The sequence below is a fragment of the Rhinolophus sinicus genome, chromosome 9 (genome assembly GCF_057876585.1).
Source record: "Rhinolophus sinicus isolate RSI-liver-muscle chromosome 9, RSI-T2T, whole genome shotgun sequence".
Lineage (NCBI taxonomy): Eukaryota > Metazoa > Chordata > Mammalia > Chiroptera > Rhinolophidae > Rhinolophus > Rhinolophus sinicus.
This window is the reverse complement of record NC_142509.1, coordinates 39,451,690-39,473,613: the sequence shown is the minus strand read 5'-3', so window position 1 is coordinate 39,473,613 and position 21,924 is coordinate 39,451,690. Positions and strand designations below refer to the sequence as shown.

At 49.8% G+C, this 21,924-nt stretch overlaps 1 long non-coding RNA gene across 1 annotated transcript in view; it reads left to right on the top strand.

Annotated features, from left to right (window-relative positions):
- Positions 1-21,924, top strand: part of LOC109456424 (uncharacterized) — a 48,375-nt gene that overhangs the window by 12,431 nt on the left and 14,020 nt on the right. Inside the window, exon 3 of the long non-coding RNA XR_016022433.1 lies at positions 2,701-3,187. This is a non-coding gene — a long non-coding RNA (uncharacterized LOC109456424). The remainder of the gene's footprint in view (positions 1-2,700; positions 3,188-21,924) is intronic.

The window sequence follows — 21,924 nt, the reverse complement described above, 5'->3', positions numbered from 1 at the left end:
TGCGATGAGAGACCACTGAGGGCAATGAGAGGAGCAGCCTATTAACATTAAAGATCACTGTGCCTTAAGTCACACCATCTTGTTTCCTGACTGTTAACAGCCTCTCAAAGGCTTTGTTCCATCACCATCTTCCTGGAAAGACAAATCGAATGACAGGCTCCAATTTGAAAGGCCTCTGTGACTTCCTAGCACGTTCTCCAGGATTCAAAGCAGATACACTGGCTCACCTAACTGTAAAAAGCCTTTCAATCTCATTTGAACTCAGCAATTTCCAAAGTAAGTTGCACAACATAAGCTGTGGGGACGCCAGCGTGTGATAATGAACTTTAACGCCATGTCAAACCCTTGTTTCCCGCGATGCCAATTGCGACAATGGCTGTGGGGACACAAGGCACGCGTCACGCACTAGTGTGCGCGCCCAGGTCTGCCCGCCGGTGCGCCCCGCACACGTGGACACGAGCGAAGACCAGCAGCCGCCCGAGTCACCCGCCCCGCCTGCGTCCTGTCCGCACCAGGAAGACCCGCTTGTCCCTCCAGGCCCAGCTCGGGGGCTCCTTCCACCTTGTCCTGCAAAGCCTGTGTCCAGCTGCCATCCGCTGGGTGGGGAGCCCCCACCCTGTCCCGCGCGGACACGGGAAAGGACGGCTGATCGCGGGCAGCCGGGCAGCCCTGGGACTGTCCTCCGTCAGCGACAGTCGTGACAGCTGCACCGCCGTCGCAGCGCGGTACTGCTCAGTGTGGCTCCGACTGGAACTTGCCGGGAACGTGCGGGAAATGCAGTTAGACGGGCCCCCAGCTCCCCGTCCTGAGCGAGGCTCCAGGCGACGCTGACGGTCACCACGTGCCGGGACCCAGGGCTCCCGCCCGCCGCGCTGGGCGCTGGGCCCTCGCCCTTCACAGGTCCCCAGGCCGGACGGCCCATCACGGCCCCGAGGGGACACGGCCGGCGCCGCCCAGCATCACACCGGAGAGGCGACACCTGAGGCCCGCGGACGCCCGCGTCCCCGGAGGTGGGCGCTCGGCCCTGCGCCCCCGCCACCCCGGTCACCCCGCTCCGCAGGTCCGCTCACGGCTCGCCCAGCCCACCACGCGTGGGGCCACGATCGCGGGTGGACACGGCGCGGTGGAGCCCCGCGCGCCCTGGGGCTGCGGCCTCACCAGGCCCGGAGGCTGGAGCCGGAGAACAGCCGCCGCGCAGCTCCCTCGGCCGCGCCGCCGCCGCCGCACTAACAGTCCCGCCGCCGCGTCGCCAACCGTTACCCACGCCGATCCCTCCGCGCCGGGACTTCGCGCCTGGACGCTGGCGCCCAGGGACCCGGCCCCCTCGTCCCCGCAGAGCCACGCCGCTCGCTGTCACCTCGCTGTCAGCTGTGGGCTCCCACTGTGGGCGATTGCGGGGCGCCGGCGGAAGTGGGCGCGGTCTCCTTTTTCTGGGCGGATGGACACGGACTTCAAGCGAGTGCAAACATGTCCTGCACGTGACCCGGCTAACGGTGCGACAGGAGGCGCGCGCTGCGCCCTGATTGGCTGCTGCGCCGACAGCGGTTTTCGGCGGGGCGGAGATGGAGGCGGGGCGGATATGGAGGCGGGGCCAGACGAGCCCCGCCCAGGCTGGGCCACGCCCCGGCCCGCCCAGCCCCGCGCCCAGGCCCCACCCCCGGCCCGGCCAGATGTTGTCCCTGGAGCGTAATCCCGCGAGGGCTAGGATGGCCGTGGGCTCAGTTCACTCCCGGCTGAAGCTCAGAGTCATGAAACTTTGAAATTGTGACCAGGTGCGCTTTGACCGCTGTGCTGTAAAAAAGTGAACTTAATCTTGGGTGGCCACTGAATTTAGAAGTTATTTCACTCAAGAGATGAGATTTGAATTTTGCCCCCCCAAAAAAAATAAATTTGCATTGCAAGGCCAGGATGCCAGGCGGCTGCGCACCTACACATTTAACTTCCCGAATCAACAAACTTGGCTGGTGAGTTCATGCATATCATGCATATCATCGCGCAAGGAAGAGATTCAAAAGCTTTGTCTGCACTGCTGCACCCCCCCCCCCCAAGGTTCTACTCTGCTGGCTTGGGAGGTGGGACCCACTGCTGGGCACCGCTAACAATTTTCAGGTGATGCTGGTGCCGCGGATCCAGGGGCCATGTTGACAGGAGGCACCGAGCTCGATGCTGGAATGAACTAAATGGGAGTTTATTTCCTCACGGGGCAAAATGAACACAAAACTATTGTAAAATACAACAGAATTATTTGTCAGCTGAAAAGTGGGGCTGACCGTAAGTAATTATGCAACTGGTGAAATCCAGTAATAACTCAATAGCTTTTTTATAACAAAGTGTAGGGGGTAGTGGCGATATGGCTGCCTGACTTGTTTTAGTTTTAAAGCTGCATTTATATTGCAGGTGAAGAATGTATGCTTTAGCGCAGGTAGGGAAGCTGGAGAGGGAGGAAGTCTCCCTGAGCCAGCTCCCCAAGTCCTACAGTCTTGTCTGTGGGGGGGGGGGGGCGAAGGAACAGGCTACATTTCAGTGTTTCCCACACTACCTTGATTGTAAAAATCCACTGGGTCCTTGCAATTTCTGAAAAACGCATTGCCAGGTGATGCTGATTCAGTAAGTTGGGGATGGGAGGAAGGAATTTTCTTTTAACGAGATGCCAAGTGATTCTTTTTTATTCTCCCCTTCTTCCGCCTCCCCCTCACTCAGGTTCAAGACGTTGTTTCTCAGTCTAGTTGTGTAGGAAACAGCTCCCTGGCTCATGCTGGTGTTATGGCCTTGCACATGGAGGAGTCGAACCGGTGACCTCGGCGTTAGGAGCACGTCGCTCCAACCACCTGCGCCACCTGGCAGGCCCACCAACTGATTCTCATGCTCCGAGAAATGTGAGAAATTTGAGGCAAGATCTGTGATCTGACGTCATTCACAATTAAAGAATTTATGAGAAAAGGCAAAACTTGAAGATGGGAGTAATTTAGGACCAAAAAAAATGGCCTCAAAAAGGTTTGCACTTTTTAAAAAGTGAAAGGCACAATTTGGAATACAATACGAACTTGAGCCTTTCCAGAAAAGATTTACTATGTTGGTGAAAAAGCTGTCCTGCAATGTGCCCAGCAGATGGCACAATAAAACAAGAAATAGATCTTTGGCCGCCTCAGCCGCAGGGGAGAAAAATACCAAGAAAGGACGTTAGAAGGTAGGAGTAACAGTTCTCCCTCTGTGGTTATTTTTCTCTGCATGCCTCACCTTGTAATTGCTAAAGATACAACGCTTTTGTGAAACATCCCAGGAGTGTCTTGGGGTGTGTGATGTGTGAAATCTTGGTTTCTAAAGACATAAAACGTTGTAATACAGAGAGCAAGATGCAGGTACCCTCATTCTTCTGAAGGTGCAAACAGGACTTCTCACAAAGCTCACCTAGAATTTAAAAAGAAAAGCCACAGAGAGAAATTGGGGGAACATTGTTAAGAGTTTCCATATTGACAGTGGGACCAGAAGGCTAGTGGCTTCAGTTACTGGAGGCAACAATGTATCTGCCTCTGGAAACTGAAAAATGAATGGATGCAGTTCATCCTTCCATCAGTGGATCCTGAGGGGGCTAATCGGTCACTGCAGGGGAGCAGAGTGCTTGGAGGGAGGGGCGGTGGGGAGACGCCCATGGAAGGGCGCCGCCGGAAGGATGGGCTCTGCAGGGAGCGGTGGGGACCGCTTGGCTGAAGGGCTGTGGTCAGAGCCGGCGGGGTGTTCAGGAACTACCAGTACTTTGGTACAGCAGGAGTGACAGGGACATGTAGGCAGTGGCAGGTGATGACATTGACGGGACAGACCAGGTTGTAGAAGTTGAGAGACAATAAAAACCACACATCAGACTGCAGAATGCACCCCACTGGGAGCTGTGCGTAAAATACACTCTCTTTCTTGTTGCTGATGGAAGGCCCAGTGTGGGGGCAGAGCCCCAGAAAGCAGTCTGCAGGCTCTCGGCCTCACATAGACAGGTACTGGCTCAGGTAGTAAATGGCCATCAACTGTGATGGGATGGCCATCAGCTGTGGCTAGTTGGCCGTCAGCTGGAACCAGTGAGCCATTGGCCACTAATATAACTGCTGTGGCTACGCTAGCAGAGAGAGGGAGAGAAGAGAGAAAGAATGGGGGCTAGCAAGAAGATGGCGGCTGGGCTGGCAAGCGTGGATGGCGGTTTGCGGACAGTGTGGATCCAGCCTCCAGTGAGAGTATAGTGCCGCCAGAGAGAATATAGTGGTATGACTCCCCTACCTATGGCTCCGTGGGTGTTCCTTTTTGGCCTCACCGTGTCCTGCGTTCTTGTGTGGGGAGCGGGAGCAGAGACCCCGCAGGCCTCCCTGCACGACAAATGGCGCAGCGAGCAGGGTCTCCCGCATGACACCCGGGCACCAACAGGGATGCAGTCAGAGCTGGCTGGTCACCAAAGAGGGGTAGACGCAGGGACTGTGACAAACAGTGTCGCCAGTGCCTACCTGACAGAGTCCGTGACTCTGGGTCCTAGCCCGTCCTTACCCAGAGGAATAAGGTCCAGATTTGCTGGGTCTCACATTATTTCATTGTGACTATTTGTTTCATGGCGGTGGAATCTATATAACATAAAATCAGAATTCAGTTAGGGACACATCCAGTTGGGACAAATATGCAGCCTGCCTTGGTATCTGTCCAGGGTAAGTATTTCGAGGGAAACAAGTGCTCTAAAATAAGTGTTCTTGTTGTACGTGTCCAGCAATTATTGAGCTCTATTATGACCAAAGCTGAACGTCCCTGAAATCTGTGTTACTTTCTATGTTAGTAGAAATTGTCACGACGCTTCTGCATCAGTGTTGTGGAAAGGATGCACGTGAGAGAGTACCTTGAAAAATATCATTCAGAAAAAGGTTCATGTTAGTCTGGCGACAATAATAAAACCACGTACATGTGATTAGATTTGTCGGTGGAAGTTTCAGTTTCCCCTTACGTTGAATAACACAGTTACTCTGGCTCCCTGACTAGAACTCGCCTGAAATATCCGTCTTTTGGAACTCGCTGAGCATCTGAAATGATTGGTAGCAGACGTAGAAGTGATTTGGATTGTGTGTCAACCTGTATTATTATTTAGGTATCCGTGCCTTTGAAACTTCAGCCATCTTTAGTTCAGTTCTTTATAGTCAGAGAGCAAAGATCAAACACTTGGAGTCTTTTGCTACAAAATGACAAGAAGTTATACTGAGCCCTGCCACATGGTGTGTCACTGGGATATTATGAGCACGTGCCTGCGGTTGGAGTCTTCTTCCTGCTCTGATAGGTAGGATGATGGAGAAATGTGCGGAAAACGTGACTTGGAGACCCCAGGTACGGTGTGAGCGGCAGAGCTGGCCCTTTGCATGACAGACCTTGCAGTGATGACGTGAGGTCAGTAGTTTGTGCCCTCTTGAAATCCGGCAGCTCTGGTTCCCGCCTGGCGTGGAAACACACACTCACATGAGTGTGTGCCGTTCTCCACCCACTATCGGGAGGCTCTTGATCTAGCCCTGGGGCTGTACCCTGCTGGGGACTAGACTGACCACACTGGGGACTTTTGTAGCTGAGCCCCCAGCCAGACCCAGGGACACCGTTAGCCTTGCTGTGTGGGAGGGGCAGTGGGAGGTGGCACGGAAGGGGTGTGCAGGCACGTTTGCGTGTGAGAACACAGTGGGCACCAGTTGTCTGTTCCTTCAGGCTGGCTTGAGTGAGGGCTGGTAGGTCAGGGAGGCTGGCAAACCCCCCTCACCCCCCAAAGCACTACCACTTGCTGCTGCTGTTAGTATCTCACAGAAATAGTGGTTCGTTCAATGTCCGTTGAATGAATAAATGCTGAAATACATGTCTATGGCTCTGTGACCTTGAACAAGGGAGGTGGTCCATCTGCCTGAGTTACAGGTAGATCAAGTTACAGGTACTCGGTTTTATGTATTTTAATGGACACAGGACCTTATTCAGGTGATAAGTGAGGATGCATATGGGGAAATGTTGTTGTGTTAAATTTTGTTGACGAGAACCTGGGATCACGACGTCTTAATTGGTTGTAGTTTACCTTTGTGCTTCAAGGGGTGTTTCTGATGCAAAGCACTGTGTGAATGAGATTGCAGGGACCGATGTAACCTGCTTAGGAGAGAAAACTGTCCCCAAACAGATGGCACGTTGCATTGCATGTCAACTGCTCACAGTACGTCACCTGCATCTGTTTCAGTCGGACTCTATTTGTAAACTCATCATTGGCAGTAATCCTGGTGCGCAAGCCCTGATGGCACAGGTGAATTTAATCACACACCGAAAGAACAATTCAAACAAATTCTTCAAGAACTTTTACCAAAAAAAAAAAAACGTAAGAAGAAACATTTCCCAATTTTTTTATGAAGCCAACATAACACTGATAGCAAGGCCCGTCAAAGCCATCACAAGGAAAGAAAATGACAGACCAATATTCTTTATGAATATGGGTGCAAAAATCTGCAACAAAAATACCAACAAACCAAATCCCAGGCACCTGAAAAAAGATGACACCCCACGACCAAGTGGGATTTATCCGAGAATGCCAGGTGAACTTAACATCCGCAAATCAATGAATGTGGCGCACCCGGCCCGTAGCTTAAAGGACCCAGACACTTGGGCCTCATAATAGATGCAGAAAACGCATTTGACACAATTCAGTGTCCTTTCAAGGTCAAACACGCAACAAACTAGCAACGGAAGGGGCACTTCTTCAGTCTGATGAAGGCAACCTAGGAAAACCCCCAGCTGATGTTCTATCTCCTGGTGAAAGGCTGAGGAGGAACGAGGCAGGGATGTCTGCTCTTGCCAGTTCTGTTCAGAAGTGTGTCAGAAGGTGTAGCTACAGTAATTACACAAGAAAATGAAACAAAAAGGGTCCAGCTTGGAAAGAAAGCAGTAAAGCGATCTCTATTGCAGATGATAGAATCATGTTTCTGATAAGGGAATGGCATCTGGACGATGTGAAGGACTTCTACAACTCAATAATAAAAAGACAAGCCGCTTGGAAGGGGCCAAGGATCTGAACAGCGAAGCAAGATACAGAGATGGCCAATAAGCAAATGAAGAGACGCTCGGTGCCATCAGTTGCCCAGGAAAGTCAACTCAAAACCACAATGACATCCCACGGGGGCGATTACAGTAAGAAAGCCATGTGTTTAACGAGGACATGGGGAAATCAGCCTCCTCATAACTGCTGATGGGAATATACAGGCTACAGCTGCTTTGGGAAAGAGTCTGGGCTTCTCAATAGCTTACCTGTAGAGGTACCATGTGGCCCAGCAATTCCACTCCTAGGTCTGCACCCAAGAGAAATGGAAACATATCCACACAACAATCTGTGCAGGAATCTGCATAACAGCATTACTCGCAGTACTCAGAAAGTGGAAACACCCCAAACACCCATCCACGGATACACAGATAAACGCAATGTGGTCTGTCCACACGAGGGGATGTGACACAGAATGAAGCACTGACACCTGCTCCTTCCGTGATGTGTGACAGGAAGTTAAAACACGATGCTCAGTGAGAGTATCCAGTCACGAGGGCCCGTGTGAAATGTCCAGGATGGGCCCGTCTCCAGGGACAGAAAGGAGGTGCCGACTGCGAGAGGCTTGCAGGGTGCAGTGAAACGGGGAGCGAGCGTTATGTGTACGGGGCTCCTTCTGCGGGTGGTGAAAGTGTTGTGAAATTGTGGTGACGCTTGCGCCGGTCTGCAGATATACTAAAACCATTGAGTCGTGCACTAAATGGTGAGTTGTGTGACGCCAGTAAAACTGTGCGGGAGAGGAAGGAGACGATGCAGAGAGGTGCTTGCACACTGGCTGGCACACTCCACACTCTCAGTAAAGGGTAGCCGTGGACGTGAGGCACACAACCACCACCGTTACCCTCCAGCAAAAGCCCTATTTGATCGATGATGTAAGTTTGGAGGAAACCGACATTTTTATAAAATGTAATTTTTTCCATCCAGAAGAAAGGTATGTCACTCAGTCATGGGTTCTCCTGGAGTTCACTGAGGTCCTACAGGTTGGATCGTGTCACTGCTCGTCTGGAAATCCTTCAGTGTGGTCAGCCATCACCCACATTGCCAGGCCCAGTGTCTATTGTCATCAGCTGCAGCTTCAAAGATGCCTCCACTGTTTTCATCCTCGCTGTCATCATGCTATATAGTTTTTATTGGACGTCTAAGCAGTTTAATAACGTTATTCATTCAGTCCTCACCACCCTGCAAGGTAAACACTGTTCCGGTCCCTCCTTTACAGGTGCAGAAAATGAGTCTGGCGGACGTTCATGTAACGTGTCCACAGAGTCAGCAGTTGGCAGACTCCAGGCCCCGGTCTCTGTGGCCCAAAGCTTGTGCTTCTAGCTGGTGAGCAAGGCAGCTTTTAGAGTCTGCACATGTGTTTGCATTTACCTGCTCACAATAATACACACATACTTCAATCCACAGTAAGTCAAGACATTACAGCCACGTCCACACACTTCTCGATGTAACAGTTGATGGGTGTGATGGTCTGTGTGAGTCTATGTACAAAGAAAAGATAGTTACAGATTCATATAATGTTAACTGAGGTCGCTTCAGGGCTCCTTGCTTTCCAGGACAAAAGGCTGGATTTGGGGTTTGGGACAGTTTTATTTTTTTTTTTAAAGGCAGAGAACACTTTTGATGTGTGTGATGCCATCCTGAAGAAAACATACCACTACATGAAAATGGAAGCTAATAACATGAGTTTTGTAGATACCGGTCCGATTTTTACCACACTCACACACACAGCTCCTGATAGGGTCTTCGAGTGTTTCCAAACCCACCTCATTCACTCTCATCTCGATTCTTCTTTCTTTCATACACCCATCCCTTTGCTTCCTCGAGGAGATTTGCGTAGTAAATGAAGGAAATTATTCCTAAACACTAAACTGATAACAGTTAAGAATTAGATCACTGACAGTTCTGTCTGAATTTGACTTTATTAATTCGCTCTAAAGATAAGTGAGTGTGAGTCAGCCTCTAACTAAAAAGTATAAAGAACATGCATGTGTCATTAAAATGGGGCTAAGTGGAAACACCAGAAATGACCGTTACCGGGAGGATATTTGAATACAGTATGGGTTGTGGGTAGTAATCTATAGAGCCGCTACAAAATTGCACGCAGGTCTATGTCTCTTGGCAGCAAAAAAAGTGCACCATTCGTGGTTACTGGTAAAAGCTACTTGCAAACTAGCCGGAGTCACATGACCTCCGTTTAGTAGCCGTTTCCTCCCCGCCCCCCCTTCTGCTGCTTCTCTGCTCCTCTGCTCTCTCCTTTTTCTCTTCTGCACTCTTTCCCTCCACATATTTACACCTATATCCTGTGTGTGTGAGTGTGTGTGTGTGGTGTGCGGGGTGTGTGTGTGTGTGAGACGTGTGTGAGACGTGTGCATGTTCGTGAGTGTCAGTGTGAGTGAGTGTGTCAGTGTGAGTGTGTGTCAGTGTGAGTGTGTGGGTGTGAGTGTGTCAGTGTGAGTGAGTGTGTGTCAGTGTGAGTGTGTCAGTGTGTGTGTGTCAGTGTGAGTGTGAGTGTGTGTCAGTGTGAGTGTGTGTATCAGTGTGAGTGTGTGTGTCAGTGTGTCAGTGTGTGTGTCAGTGTGTCAGTGTGAGTGTGTGTGGTTGTGTGTGTGGGTGTGAGTGTGTCAGTGTGAGTGTGTGTGTCAGTGTGAGTGTGAGTGTGTGTCAGTGTGAGTGTGTGTGTCAGTGTGTGTGTGTGTGTGTGTGTGTGTGTGTCCTGTGCATGGTGTACAGATCTGGAAAGATCAACACTCTGGAGAGCCGCAGTCGTCATTATTTTTATTTCTACCTTATGCATTTTTGTATCATTGGCGTTTTGGTGGACCTACATTCTTTTCAAAATAATAAAAACAGCAGCTTATTTCCATTAAAAAACCGTCAGACAACATATGCGATTGACGTGGGTTGGCCCTGGCCGATCAAAGGTTTCCCTTGTGTTTCAGTTCTCGTCGTAAAGGCCAGGCACTGGTGCCACAAAATCAAAAGCTCGGTGGCGCTTTGAAAGGATGACATTTAGCACGTCGGCACTGGGCTCAGGAAGAGGTTATGGAACTTCTCAGCCATAATTTTTATTGCTCCAATATCAATATAGATGAATATTTCATCAAAACAGAGCGCAGTTATGCAAGACGTGCTCTTGCCTGATTAGCCCGCTCTTGCCCTGGGCACTTTCCCCACAGTGGGGAACTTTATTATGTGGCAGCCTGCCGCGCTCTCCTGGGGTCAGGGGGTTAAAGCTACAGGAATATGATTTCAGGATCATCTGAGCTCAGCTTGGTCAGAAAGATAAACAGAGGGGCTACCGAAGCCTTTGCACAACATTATTTCAATGCACTGCCTTGGGAGTGTGGCGAGAGGACCAGGACCCACCGGTTTAATCAGAACCAAACCTGTGAATACCAGTATCCCTTTCATGAAACATTAGGGATTTTCAACGTGCCCCCCCCCCAACCTTCCATGGTTACATTTACAGATGTGAGTTATTTTTAGTTTGCATTCGTTCAGTGTTGTCTCCTCCTGGCCACACCCCAATCCATGCAACACTACAGATGAAAACAAACGTGTGTGGCTGTTGCTCTTCTTGAGCTTCTCATTTGTCACGGCGCTGGGGCAAACAGTGACAGCCCCAATTTTCCTTGAGGGAATTAGGGATGGCCATGCGCTTTGGGGGCAGGGAGACTGCCTCCATACATAACAAGCAGGCCAGGGGCGGCCGGGTGGCTCAGGTGGTTAGAGCGCGAGCTCCCAACAACAAGGTTGCTGGTTCAATTCCTACACGGGATGGTGGGCTGTGCCCCCTGCAACTAAAGACTGAAAAACAGCGACTGGACTTGGAGCTGAGCTGCGCCCTCCACAACTAGATTGAAGGACAATGACTTGGAGCTGATGGGCCCTGGAGAAACACACTGTTCCCCAGTATTCCCCAATAAAATGTATTTTTTTTTTAAAAAAGGTAGAGTCTGTTCTCCACCCTTTAAAAAAAAAAATATATAACAAGCAGGCCCATTTTACTTCAATGTTATACTCCTGTGGGGTGACTGCGACGAGAACTAAACCCACCTCCACTGCCAGTTGTCTTCTTAGCTCCTTTGCCATCTGTGTGACATGAACACACATTTCCTTATGGGACCTGGCTGGTTCCAAAGAGACCCGCCGTCAGTGCTGGGGGCGGGGGCCGGGGGGCCAGGGGGGTGGGGGACAGGGGCAGGGGGGGGCAGGGGGGCAGGATGCGTGCACAGCTTGGTATTGAGGGGCCTGCCCTGGTGATAGTCAGAAACAAAGTCGTTTTGAAGCTAAAAGTTCCAGAAAAGGTTGTGACATGCCATTTTGTATAAAATTCTCCCCCCAAATCCACATGTCACTGTTCCTGGTCCTATGTGAGGAGAAGCAGCCCATGCTTATTTGGGAAGGTTCAGCTTTGAGCTTTGTTTTCTGATAACCTGTGTGTGTGCATGTGTGTGTGTGTGTGTGTGTGTGTCTGTGAGTATGCGTGTGTATGCGTGTCTGTGAGTATGCGTGTGTGTGTGAGTATGCGTGTGTGTGCGTGTGTGTGTCTGTGAGTATGCGTGTGTGTGTGTGCGTGTTTACTTTTTCTCCATTTGGCTCCCTTCCCCATCATCTCTAGTCGTTGCAATAAACCATTTCCCTTACATGCCGTCTCTAAATGGAAACAGAACAAAGAAAACAGGACAGGAGAAATCAGGGAATTTTCCAAAGCCACGTTTGATGTACGAGTACAAACAGGAAAGAGAGGCCTGGGGAGGCCGGAATCGCTTGGCAGACAACTGTGAATGCACGTCGTCGGTAGCTCTCGGGAGAGAGCCCTCAGTGAACTTGCAGAGGGAGAACACGCAGGAGAGCCCAGGGTGTGAGAAAACGCTGCGTCTCCCTCGCAGCTCTAAGTTACGTGTGTGACGAGCAGAATCGAGTGAGTCTCTGATCTGCGCAGCGTTCCCAGGAGGGGCGAGCTCAGACAGAGGAACGGACTTTTGAAAGAGTCTGAGCGCTGCCTCTCCATCTGGTTTTCAAGATGTGCAGACTTGCTAACTGGATCAGGCCGAAAGCCCCTCAAGCTGCTCAGAGTCGGGTGGGCAGTAATTTCAGGTGCCAGTGTCTTCATAGGCTCCCAAAGTTTTGACACAGCCTGGTCCTACATAAGCAAAGCCAGACGTGTAACCGGGCCAGGCTGGCACTCGGGTGTCAGCTGTTACGTGGAAGACCCATGACACTGTCACTCGATTTTTATGGGGCTGGATGTTTGTGAAATATGTTCTAGAAGATCCTGAACAAGAAACAAACATTTCTGGTGAAAGCAAATGGTGTAAAAACGAGAGGGGATAAGGAACAGGACGGGCGAGCACTCTCATGACACTCTTGGACCTGAACTTCCTGCTTCTTCCAAAGGATGCACTTGAAACGAGCGTCCTTACTCCCTGACTGACAGATGGAAAACCAGAGCGCGTTATTATGTTTTTTTCTAGGAGGGCGTGACGCTCTGAGTCTCCGCTCCTCTCCAGAACTCCTAAGGTGACTTTGACCTCAATGACGATCGATCGATCGATCGTTAGCAGCCCTGTATTGACTAATGAATGAAAAGAAACACACACACACACAACAAAACACTGGGTAAATCTGGAACGTGGCAAACCAAATGAAGACCAAAGTGGGTTCAATTTTGCAAAACAAGGTTAGGCGCTCCTGGCATGGAATACGCTTTTCAAGTTAAATACTTGACAAGATGGGTAATAAGTGCCACTTCTCTCCTGCGTCATTATATTTTAAATCATTTCATTCCCCGAGGAGCACACAGGGTGAGTCGTGTCATTACCTTAGGTATTCCTTAAGTGTCAGATTTTTAAGTGCTGTGGCTTAACCTTTTTAATGCTGTGGGACTTTGTTCCCAGCCAGCGAAGTCCTTTTTCTTTGCTCTCTGTTTTCTTCTCCTTCGCAGGCAGCTGCTGGCCTGGAGCCCTTCTCATAAAGAGCAGGAAGAACCTGAACCCACAGGCAGGATTAAAGGGCTGATCGAAACCTTAGATCTCAGCTTTAAAGTTGTCATGTACAGTGAATTTGGTTATATGGAAAAGGAAACAGTAATTGTTGAAGTATGTTTTCTTAAGCTACAGAATTATTTCTGAAATGCCTGCCTTTAATCCGCAGACCAGCTCGTGGTTGAGAAAATACCGTCTCAAAGCTCAGGGCGAATCTGAGCACCTGAACCACTGGCTCTTGGAGCAACATTTTTGTCTTTTTTTTGGTCAAAAAAATAAAAGGGTGACTGGCATTGGAGGATAAGGTTTGACAGGCTGCTTTTTCTGGCTACTGTCATTCTGGTGCTGTGGTTTTGGGCTTCTGGGATCGTTCAGTTCCCCATGCTTCTTACTTAAAACTTGAGACAGTGCCCTGGTTTTTCAAAAAGGCACCTGTGAGTTCCCTGGGGCTAGACAAGTAATCTATGTGAGGGCTTGGAGTGGAGGCAGCAGGATTTGTCATCAGTAATCAAGACAGACGGTCTCCCACCCCCACCTTTCATGCCCCACCCCCACCACCAAGTTCACGGATCATGTGGTGAGAAGGTGGGTTTCAGGACTCCCAGAGGTCTGGATTTGAATTCCGACTTTGCTGCTTCCCAGATCTGAGCCCTCGAGTGGTTTCTTCAACGTTCTAAGCCTTGATTTGCTGCTTGGGAATATTGGATTCCTAAGGCGACCCTTGATACCTGAAGTACGCATATGACACACAGTCTGCACCTGGTGTGAGCTCTGCCCTGTTGGTCTTGATGTCGTCTCCGCGTCTCAGCGTGACCCACAGGGTGCTGAGGTCTCTGGAGAGATGCAGGGCAAAGGCTACAGAGCAGTCTCCCCGCAATCAGCTCTGTGTTGTCTACTTCCGATGTGCAACTGACGGCTACTTTTCTAAAATGCGATGCAAACGGACTCCCAGGAACGTGAAATGAAAACAAAGATGTACAATCTACAAGTTCAACTTTAAAAACGAGAGTCGACAAACAGCACCATCTAGTTGCAACGGTGCTGATTCCCAATTCCTGTACCCATCTCTGGCCAGCAAATTCTGGGTGCTGCCAGCACCCAGGAAGCCGACCCACGGGGGTTATTCCTACTCTTTCACAAATCAGGAGACAGGCAGAGAGGTCATGTAATTCGCCGTGGGTCATGTAGCAAGTGGTCAGGCCAGGATTCGTGCTCAGGCAGCTGGAATTCACGGCTAAGCACAGAGTAGGAGGCTGCTGAGGGGCCTGGGGCCAGGTTTTGAATCATAGCACCCGCCACGACTATTCCAGGGGCAGAGACTCGAGGTGCTGGTTAGGGATGTGCAGTGACAGGGGCCAGAGCAGTGGTGGCAGAGGGGCTGGGAAGAAGGAATGAGAGAAGGTCCCTCTGGAGTTCCAATCTCCAAACTCGAAAACTCGTTAGTTTATACACATAGAAAACGATGAAATGCTTCCCCATTAGTCGTACAAATCAGCCTGACCCTGATTCCCAAACTAACAGTTCAAGAAAGAAAACAGAGATGATTCCCCTTTACAATGAGCAATCTCTACATCCTAAACAACATGCCAGAAAATCGGATTCAGCACTATGCGGGAGGACAATGCACCCTGGCCAGTTAGGGCTTCTTTGGATAAGGCGAGGATAGCTTATTTTGAAACTCGCGTATTTCGAAACTCATTGATAGGATTCATCACATGAAATGGTGAGAGAAGGAAAACCACTGGAACATGCTGGGGAGGCATTTGCTAAGACACAAGCAAACGAGGGCTAGAAGGGCACGGCCTCGGCGTGACAACAGACCTGCACCTCACACCAGCACCAAACTCCGTCCTCACAGTGAGAAGCAGAGGCATCGACATCAGGACCGGAATCAAAGGTCTCAAATGTTCAGTGCTCATGCTGAGGAACGTGCTAGGTAATTCAAGAAGACAAGCGATAGAAAATAGAGCTACAAATAGCAAAAAAGGAAGAGACTAAAATAAATAAAAAATATGTGAGAAGAAACCCTAAAACGTTGCCAATGGCTATAAAAATAGATGGAGAGAAATATATATTCTTGGACAAGAATACTGAGTATTGCAAAGGCATCATTTTTTTTTTAATAAGGAAAATATTTAATTCAATTCCATGGTTTGGATTTGGGGACGAGATGAAAATGATTCTCACCTGCACAGAGAAGGATAATCCTGCCACCCAGGTGTGCCGGTCGCTGCTGACACTCAGCTGCACACCCAGAACACAGCATCCTCGGACTCTGGCTCAGCCCGGCGCTCACCTCCCGCAGGCTGTGAGGCAGCCCGGGCTGTACCTTGCCCAACTTCCGTGGGCAGTTACACACGTAAGACCTTCTTCCTTCAGAAAGGAATCGGTCTCTCCCAGATGGGCCTGTTCTATCTCTGGCAGGCAGACCTCACAGCCAGGGTCACAGGACACTTTTCCAGTAACGAGTGTGACAGAAAGGAGTGGCCCATGGGATGTTTGTGGGATTGGTCCCTCAGAGAAGACTATCCAAGAGGACACCAGCAGTGCTGGGTCATTACACCCAAAGGAATGGCAGGAAGATGGTTTCAGGCGAGCAGGGGCTCTGGAGGGATGAAGACATGGTGGGGACAGGGTGGAAAATGCCAGCGGATGGAGCCAAGCATCTTCCTTTATGATTTTAGAACTGTTTTTAGAACTAATTTTAATTTAGGAGTATTACTAGAGTGCTGAGCTGAGCCCGGCACACTCACGTGTTGCTGCTCTGAGATAAAAATGAAAAAAGTCACTCACCCCAATACGGGTCGTCTCTGTCACTCGTACTGAGAAAAAAAAGTCAATGACAATCTGTATCAATCAGGGTCCCAGCAGGAAAAGGAATTTCTTTCCGATGGTTCACTGGGAGATACTTTACACAAAGGATTCCCTACAAGGACGGGCAGTATGCAAGGAGAAAACACGAGAAATGGGGGCACCAAGGGGCAAGTGACAGCAGGCGTGTCACCACCCCAGGCCTGAAGGGACATGAGGAGGAGACAGGCAGAGCCAAGTGAGCTGAGCCCTGGAGGTGGGCTCGGTCGGTGGGAACGGCAGGTGGGCAGGGAGCAGCCACTGCCACTGCCCGGGAGGGAGTGGGAAGGAGCACCCCAGCCCCTCGCCTGCTGCCCTCTGATTTCTGGCTGCTGCCCCCTGACTGAGCCCAACTCAGGAGCAGCCAGTGAGGGAGCCTGGGTGATGCTGCCCTGTGGGTGAGTCATGTGCCCCCAGCACCGTGTGCACACACATCTCAGGAGGGGCCGTATTTGGGAATAGAGTCTTTTCAGATGTGCTTAGTGGGGAATCTGGAGATGAAGCCATCCTGGGTTTAGGTGGGTCCGCAAGTCCGGTGAGAGACACATGGAGAAAAAGGCCACGTGAAGACAGAGGCAGAGATGGGAGTGCTGTGTCCACAAGCCCAGGGACGCCACGGGCTACCGAGAGCCCCAGGAGCTGGGGGGGCAGGAAGGAGCGTCCCCTGAACTCTGTGGGGGGGGGGGGCCTGGCCCTGCCCACACCTGGATGTCAGATGTCTGGCTCCAGACGCTGAGAGGAAAAACTTGAAAGAGAATTGAATAGCCAAAGAGTGGAAACAACCCAAATGGTCATCAGTGGACAAATGAATAAAAAAAAATATGGTATATCTACCAAAATGGATTGTTGTTCAGCCATCAAAAGGGAGGAATTGCTGGCATGTGCTACAACACGGGGGAACCTGGAAAATGTTACGCTCAGTGGAAGAAGCCGTGCGCAAAAGGCCACTTACTGTAGGATTCCGTTTACGTGAAATGTCTCGCTAGGCACATCCGTGAAGTCAGAAAACAGGTTGATGGACGCCGAGGTCTGGGGAGGGGCAGTGATGCCTGATGGGTACGTCGATTCCTTCTGTGCTGAGGAAGATGTTCTAAAATTATGTATTAGAGATGGTTGCACAATCACGTGACTATATGAAACCCCACTGAACTGCAAACTTTTAAAGCATGGATTTTACTGCATGAGAGGGATTGCTCGATAAATTTATTTTAAAAAATTCCATGTCTTTGAAAATAATATATTTTCTTGTGAGCTTGCTAAGATCTTTGTAAAAAAAAAATCTATATTTTAATAAAGCCATTTTGAGGTCTTGACATTTCTCATGCGAATCAACGCATGTTACTGTCACATTGACATGTAGTTTATATTCTTCTAAGCAGATCACTCGTGGTTTTTTTCCTGTCGGGTGTCCCCAGCAGGGGTGGGGGCTCTGTTTTGCACTATGGTCAAATTTCTTCATGTTACATTTACAGAAACATAACAAATTCTTTTTACATCGATGATCCTGTCATACTGGTCTTTGTTTCCTACCCTCTTTTAAACACACTCTGCTATCTCAACTTTTTGAAAAATCACCTCTCAGCAATGACAGAAAGCATTTTTGTTTGTAAATATCAAAGGCTCCTTTTTAAAATGTTTATGCTCCTCACACCTATCAATCCTGTTTACTACCCCTGGTTCAGAAGGAATCAATCGGTATAGTGTGATCTATAACGTCACTTCGCATAATAAGGAATTGATTTCTGAGGCTCCGTAGAACGGGAGAGGACGTTTGTCACCACCGATAGCTATTTATCAAAGGAACATAAATAAAAATAAAAACTGCGTGCTCTATAAATGCATGCCTCATTAATGACTGGAAAGAAATTTCCGGGATAGGATTCTGTTTTCTCAAGCCTAGAATATTTAAAGCTCCACGTCACAATGGAGTTTCATTTATAAGGATACTTCAATGTGAAAATATCCATGGGTGGTTTTAGGGGGAAAGATGTCGTATATTCCTAAACCCCTGACATTGCATTGTGTCGGGCACTTAGCTTTGCCGGTGGCACGAGGAAGCCGGACCGCGTGGCTCTGGGGCCCTGACTGGGGCCCTGACTGACGCTCTGGAGTCCCTTGTTCCTGAAGCTGGTGCGATGTGGGACCGTCCCGTCTGGCTCCACCTGAAAGATGGGCTTCATTCCAGTAAAAGGACGTGTCTTCCACGCTCCCTTCACTGTCCGTGTGATGGTGGTCACTGTGATGTCATTTACAGTCCAACTTGGGACCTTTGGAGAATGAGGGGGGGTGTCCCCAGTGACACCGGGATGGTTCCGGGCACACGGGAAGGATGCCACCCCAGGCCTGGGGGCACCTCCCTGTCAGAAGCACCGTCTCCGTGTCAGGTCATCTGATAGGCGCTCAGCGTGATGCTAACTCCTGGCAGATGTTACGTTTCCTCTACTCCCTGTGACAACGTGCTCATCTCTCCCTAAGGCAAGGACACGTCACGTAACTGTCGGCAGAACCCCACCCCCACCGGCCACGGCCCCACACTCCGATCCCCTCCTCGTTGGCCTCTGCTCTCTCTCTCCTGTGTAACCATCCTTCTCCTCAGGGTCACCCAAAGTTGGGGCTCCTCACGGCTTGGACCTAGACCAGCCCACCCCACGTTCCCACCTCACCCATCCCCTTGGCTCCACTGAACACCCTGTGTGGATACCTGACACATTTGCGTCTCTAGTCTACACCTCTCCTCTGGTGGCCAGGTCACCGAATGTCTGTCTGCTTCCTGATGTCTCGTTTGTGGGTTGAGTCTATCAGCTGTCTTAACCTCTTTATAAAAGAAGGGCGTTTCCCTCCAGGTTCACTTAATTCGTGAAGTTAGTGTGGACTCTGACAGCTATAGCTGGGATGGGACGGCACAGCAGCTGTCCACTCACATTCCTGATTGTTCTGCAGAATAGAGTTAGTTATTCTGAAGCTCCTTAAAAGTGTCAGTACATTGCGAGGCCATAGACTCTTTCTGTCTTATGTATCATCGCTTCAGAAAAATGCACGAATAATATGTTTCCTACTTATTCCAAACTATGGATTTAGTGTTCCGCAGCAGTGTTAGCGTAGCAGGAACAACAGTAGCATTTTTAACGGCCCTCCTCCCTAATTTAGAACGCAGAACATTTTGAAACCGTCTAATTGTTTTTCGTAAGAACTGGCTCCAAGTTATTTCTCTGAAGTGGGTGATGGTGTTGTCAGCTAATCTTCAGGGAACGGCCTGGCTTCTATGGGTCAGGCCTAGTTGGCTCTCAGGCGAGCACGTTTCAAATTAAATTATTGGTTTCAGATTCATCCTTAGGGTCCAGGGAAGGTTGGCAGCATTTCCTTGTTTACCCTCCAAAGTGGTGTGTTTGCTATCTGCCCCCGCCCCCACCCTCACCTCTGTGTCCTTGTCTCAAGAGACAGATGCTGGCAAAAAGCAGCAGTGAGAGGACAGCAGGAGGGCTCCTCGAGTGCCAGCCGTCTGGTCTGGGCGTGTGAACGTGGAGGTGAAAGGGCAGCCTGCAGCTGGACAGGAAATGTCTTTCTCTTCCCCTGTCCTGCTTCCAGGGCTGAATAGCTGAATAAACGGGGGCGGGGGAGGGAAGAGGGGTGTTGGTGGCAGGGCAGATTCCCACAAAGCCAGGTGCACCATTGAAACTGGCGGAGACGCAGGCCTGCGGGCGTGGGGAAAGCTCTGTGTGCCACTGTGACCACGCCCGGTACCTGTGTTTCTCCCACTTGATAGATGAGGAAACTGAGGCCTAGGAATGCTGTATAGGAAGCTCAAGAACATGTGGGTGCACGTCAGAGCAGAATTTTGACCCAGGCTGCATATAATATGTAATGATAGAGCTACGTTATTGTATTATGATCTGATCTATTATTATATATGGTGTAGGTTAATCTACACTGCATGACATACACCCTATAGTTTGTAGACTCTATAACTTGTGCACATGATTTTAAAATAATGACAAATTATTGGTACTAGTTTCAGTGAATTTTAAATATATTTCATTTTTATGAAGAAAATTTAACCGATTAACAAAAGTCTAAGCACATGAAGACCAATGAAACTGAAAACATATCAGACGTCAGCTCTACCTCTTTGTAAGACTCGAGACTTATGATCAGTCGTGATCAAGAGGTTTTAAATGCTTTGCATTACGTGAGCCCCACGAACATGGCTTTTAAAATAGTTCTATTCACACACACAAGACCCGACTTAACTACATTTCCTTGCTACTCATCCTGAAAGGTTCGTAAAACACAGTTATCTCCAAAGAGAGAGACAAATCCAGAAACAATGAGGAGCGAGTTCATTGTTTACCTTCAAAAGTTTGGTTTGTCTTCATCGAGACATACGTGCTGCTTTACAAGTCACCCACTGAATAAGACACACACCTGCCTTACTTTGCTTTCTCGTTGACCTTCGTTGCAACCTTCCAGAGGTTGTGAGTTTCAGGGGACACAACGTCCTTCTGCAAGGAAGACGCTGCACACCGGTTTGGGGTAAGATACAAATGAGCTCCGTCGCATTCTGGGGCAGAATGCATGCACGGGTGGCAGGAGTCCACATCTTTTGTCCTGAGTGGTGCAAAGTGGGGACCCAGTGGGCGGGGCCATAAGAAGCCCCGCCCACCTGCCCTGGCCCCGGACTTGCGACTCCAGTCTTTGTGACCCTGCCCTTCGCTCTCCGGCTTGTCCACTACTTCTTGGGGTGTCTGACACAGGCCTCCTTTTCTTATTTCTAAGACTTTTTTAGCTGGGAGTGTGTTTGGAAGCGCTTCAGAACAGGGTGGGGAACCACCGTGTCTCTCATGAAATGTATCGCTTTGTTAACCCCCCTCCCGAGAGGACAGTCCCCTCAATACCTGGGGGGCAGCCGGTGACTCTTCACGCTCCACTGTGACCTCACAGGCTCCCAGCAGCTACTCCAGCGCGGGCGGGGTTCTGGTCCCATCTCAGCTGTTGAGAGCAAAGTTGAGGGAGGAAGGAAAGTAGTGATTCGTTTCGTCCTTAACTGGGTCTCTCCACGAAGGTGATGTTGAACCTTTTTTCTAGACAGCTGGACTTAAAAGGGCTCTATATAGTGCCCCAAAGTCGACATGAAGTGTGTTTTTGAGAAATCATCTCACCATTAAAAAAAAAAAGACTTCCCAAAATGCGTTTGGGGGTTTTTAGCTCACACTGCTGAGGTTATAATGAATGACCAAGGGACCTGGCTCCATTCCGCAAGGTCTCGTGGTGTTTGAGCCAGGAGACACGGAAAGCAAGGGGCCTGAGTCTTTTCCCCCAAGATTGTACTATAAAATGCTTCAAACCTATGGAAAAATGGGAAGAATCTTAGAGAGAACGCGGATGGCTCACACCCTAGATGCTCTATCTGCTGGGTTTTCTGTCCCTCTGTCTGTCCAGCCCTCTGCCCACCAATCCATCTTCATTTTGTGATGCCAGGGGCCTCCCTGGAGCTGCCAGCTGCCCCCTCCCTCTCAGGGAGGGCATTTGCCGATACATCTCCTTGGGGCCTGTTTAAGTAGCATAAAGGGGCCAGATGTCCCAGCGGCTGGAAGAGGGTGACTTTGCTTCCCCGTCACTGGCTAGCTGCTGTCCCCTGTCTTGACGCCTGCCATTTCATCATAAAGGCTCCTTCACCCAGCCCTGGACGCTGCTAATATTAATGCATATAGATCTTATCAGCCAGCCAGAAGTAAACCAGGCTTGCCCTGGGTCAGACTCGAAGGCAGCTCTAGAAACTCTAAGCTTTGTAAAAAGGGTGTCTTCTGCGTCCATATAATGCACTCAAATGCACAAACCTCCAGTGCTCAATTCATTGAAATTTTATGTCTGCACGCATTCAGATAGCCACCACCCAACCAGGTAGCAAATATCTCCAGCACACAGGGGGTCCCTTGGGCCCCATCCCACAAGGGGAATCACTAACCTGACTTCTGAAAGCCTGGATTCGTTCTGCCTGCCCTCCAACAGCACATAAATGGA